The sequence below is a fragment of the Sapajus apella genome, unplaced genomic scaffold (genome assembly GCF_009761245.1).
Source record: "Sapajus apella isolate SASKATOON/1434 unplaced genomic scaffold, GSC_monkey_1.0 scaffold2770, whole genome shotgun sequence".
Taxonomy (NCBI): Eukaryota; Metazoa; Chordata; class Mammalia; order Primates; family Cebidae; genus Sapajus; species Sapajus apella.
In genome coordinates this window covers 4,482-8,265 of record NW_022439696.1, presented here as the reverse complement: position 1 = coordinate 8,265, position 3,784 = coordinate 4,482, and the positions used below count along the sequence as shown (strand labels likewise).

General features: G+C 47.8%; 1 pseudogene; it reads right to left on the bottom strand.

Annotated features, from left to right (window-relative positions):
• Window positions 1–2,826: 2,826 nt before the first annotated feature.
• LOC116547353 lies at window positions 2,827–3,317 on the bottom strand (annotated as a pseudogene).
• Window positions 3,318–3,784: the final 467 nt, after the last annotated feature.

Genomic DNA, 3,784 nt, shown 5'->3' with positions numbered 1-3,784 from the left:
CTTTGGGAGGACAAAGTGGGAGGATTGCCTGAGGTCAGGAGTTCAAGACCAGCCTGGCAGTATGGTGAAACCTCATCTCTACTAAATATACAAAAATTAGCTGGGCGTTGTGGTGCATGCCTGTAATCCCAGCTTCTCAGGAGGCTGAGGCAGGAGAATCGCTTGAATCCAGGAGGGGAGGTTGCAGTGAACAGAGATTAGGCCCACTGCACTCCAGCCTGGTGCCTGGCAACAGAGCAAGACTCTGTCTCAAAAACAAAAAGTTAAAGTTAAACAAAAAATAGATACATTTGATTCCATAAAATTTTTTATTTTTATTTTTTTGAGACAGAGTCTTGCCCTGTCACCCAGGCTGGAGTGCAGTGGCACAAACCCAACTCACCGCAACCTCCAGCTCCTGGGTTCAAGTGATTCTCCTGCCTCAGTATCCTGAGTAGCTGGGATTACAGGCACCCGCCATCACACCAGCTAATTTTGTATTTTTAGTAGAGATGGGGTCTTCACCATGTCAGCCAGCTGGTCTCAAACTCTGGACCTCAAGTGATCTGCCCGCCTCAGCCTCCCAAAGTGCTGGGGTTACAGGTATGAGCCACCGCACCCAGCCTACCATTTTAACGGGTACAGTTCAGTAGTGTTAAATATTCACACTGTTGTGAAACAGATCTTCCAACCTTTTTTTTTTTTTTTTAAATATAGAGATGGGGTTTTTTCCATGTTGGCCAGGTTGGTCTCGAACTCCTGACCTTAGGTGATCTGCCCACCTCAGCCTCCCAAAGTACTGGGATTACAGGCGTGAGCCACTGCGCCCGGCCAGATCTTCCAATTTTTTTATGTTACAAATTTGACTAGGGCCGGGCGCAGTGGCTCAAGCTTGTAATCCCAGCACTTTGGGAGGCCGAGGCGGGTGGATCACGAGGTCAAGAGATCGAGACCATCCTGGTCAACATGGTGAAACCTCATCTCTACTAAAACTACAAAAAATTAGCTGGGCATGGTGGTGCGTACCTGTAGTCCCAGCTACTCAGGAGGCTGAGGCAGGAGAATTGCCTGAACCCGGGAGGCGGAGGTTGCGGTGAGCCGAGATCGCGCCATTGCACTCCAGCCTGGGTAACAAGAGTGAAATTCTGTCTCAAAAAAAAAAAATTAATAATAATAATAATAATAAATAAATAAATAACTCAACCCAACAATCCAACTACAACAGGGAAGAGCCTGAATAGACATTTCACCAGAGTGGCCAATAAGCACATGACAATAGGTTCAACATCATTAGCCATCAAGGAAATACAAATCAAAACCATAATGAGATATCATTTCACTCCTACCCACTTTTTTTTTTTTTTTTTTTGAGATACAGTCTTGCCTTGTCACCCAGGCAGGAGTGCAATGTTGTGATCTTGGCTCTCTGCAACCTCTGCCTCCTGGGTTCAAGCAATTCTCATGCCTAAGCCTCTCAAGAAGCTGGGATTACAGGCACATGCCACCACACCCAGCTAATTTTTGTATTTTTAGTAGAGACGGGGTTTTATCATGTTGGACAGGCTGGTCTCGAACTCCTGGCCTCAAGCAATCTACCTGCCTTGGCCTCCTAGAGTGCTGGATATCCCAGGCGTGAGCCACTGTGCCTGGCCCCCACCTATATTTTGATTAAAATCAAAAGGTCAAATACTGAACCAGGTATGGAGGTTTGCATTTGTAATCCCAGCTACCTGAGAGGCTGAGGCAGGAGAATCACTTGGGCACAGGAGTTTGAGCCCAGCCTGGGAAACATAGTGAGACACGGTCTCTGAAAAAAAGAAAGAGAGAGAGAGACAGAGAGAAAAGAAAGAAAAAGAGAAAGGGCCAGGTACGGCTCATGCCTGTAATCCCAGCATTTTGAGAGGCTGAGTTGGGCAGATCACCTGAGGTCAGGAGTTCAAGAGCAGCCTGGCCAACATGGTGAAACCCCGTCTCTACTAGAAATATAAAAATTAGCCTGATGTGGTGGCGTATGCCTGTAGTCCCAGCTGTTCCGTAGAATGGTTTGAACCTGGGAGGTGGAGGTTGCAGTGAGTGGAGATCATGTCACTCCAGCCTGGGCATCAGAGCTGAGGCTCTGTCTCAAAAAATAAAATAAGAGTTGGGCACGGTGGCTGAGCCTGTAATCCCTGCACTTTGGGAGGCTGAGGCAGGCGGATCACCTGAGGTCCGGAGTTTGAGACCAGCCTGACCAACACGGTGAAAACCTGTCTCTACTAAAAATATAAAATTAGCTGGGCGTGGTGGCAATGCCTATAATCCCAGCTACTCGGCAGGCTGAGGCAGGAGAATCTCTTGAACCCTGGAGGCAGAGGTTGCCGTGAACACAAGATTGTGCCATTGTACTCCAGCCTAAGCAACAAGACGAAACTCTGTCTCAAAAAAAATAAAAATAGGCCGGGTGCAGTGGCTCACGCCTATAATCCCAGCACTTTGGGAGGCCGAGGTGGGTGGATCACAAGGTCAAGAGATCGAGACCATCTCGGTCAACATGGTGAAACCCCGCCTCTACTAAAAATACAAAAAATTAGCTGGGCATGGTGGTGCGTGCCTGTAATCCCAGCTACTCAGGAGGCTGAGGCAGGAGAATTGCCTGAACTCAGGGGGCGGAGGTTGCGGTGAGCGGAGATCGCGCCATTGCACTCCAGCCTGGGTAACATGAGTGAAACTCCGTCTCAAAAATAAATAAATAAATAAATAAAAATAAAAATAAATAAATAAAAAATAAAAGCAGACAGAAGAATGTGAAGACTAGACTTTCTCCCATGCTGGATGCTTCCAGCCCTGGAACATTGGAATCCAAGTTCATTTTTTTTTTTTTAAGGAAATTTATAATTTTATTTGATGTATTTGACTAATTAGAGATTAATTCTCATCCACATTGACTGTCCGTAGATTTTTGAAAGTGGTAACTGGTATACAGGTAACCAAAGTACAGAGTATAGAGTTTATTTGGCGAATCTTCATTACCTTTTCTGGACAACCGCACACGGATTCGGCATGGGACGTTCCTTATTCCTTTGGCCCAGACAGCTTTGTTGGGCCTGCTATCAGTGCGCACATTCGCAGTTCCCATCTCCTTCATGGCAAATTTCCGAATCTCTTTGAGTGCCCGAGGGGCCTGAGGGGCACGCTTCTTGAGGCCCGCTCCATGGATGCCCCTATGAATGCTGATGGTGTATTCTCGGGTCACCACTTCGTTGATGGCAGAACCGATTTTTGTTCTCGCCGCCCTTCTTTGGGGAGCCGTTCTGCCGGGTCCGAGGTGGAAAGCGGAATCCAAGTTCTTTAGCTTTGGGACTCAGACTGGCTTCTTTGCTCCTCAGCTTGCAGACGGCCTGTTGTGGGACCTTACCCTGTGATCCTGCGAGTCAACACTCCTTAATTAAACACCCCAAGGCCGGCGTGGTGGCTCACGCCTGTAATCCAAGCACTTTGGAGGCCAAGGCGGGCGGATCACCTGAGGTTGGGAGTTCAAGATCAACCTGACCAACATGGTGAAACCCCGTCTTTAAACAACAACAACAAAAACAACAAAAAACCCTTTAACCCAGGCGCGGTGGCTCACGCCTGTAATCCCAGCACTTTGGGAGGCCCAGGCGGACAGATTACGGGGTCAAGGGATCAAGACCATCCTGGCTAACATGGTGAAGCCCCATCTCTACTAAAACTACAAAAAATTAAGCCAGGATCCCAGCTATTCCGGAGGCTGAGGCGGGAAAATCTATTCAACCCGTGAAGGTGGAGAGTTGCACTGTACTCCAGC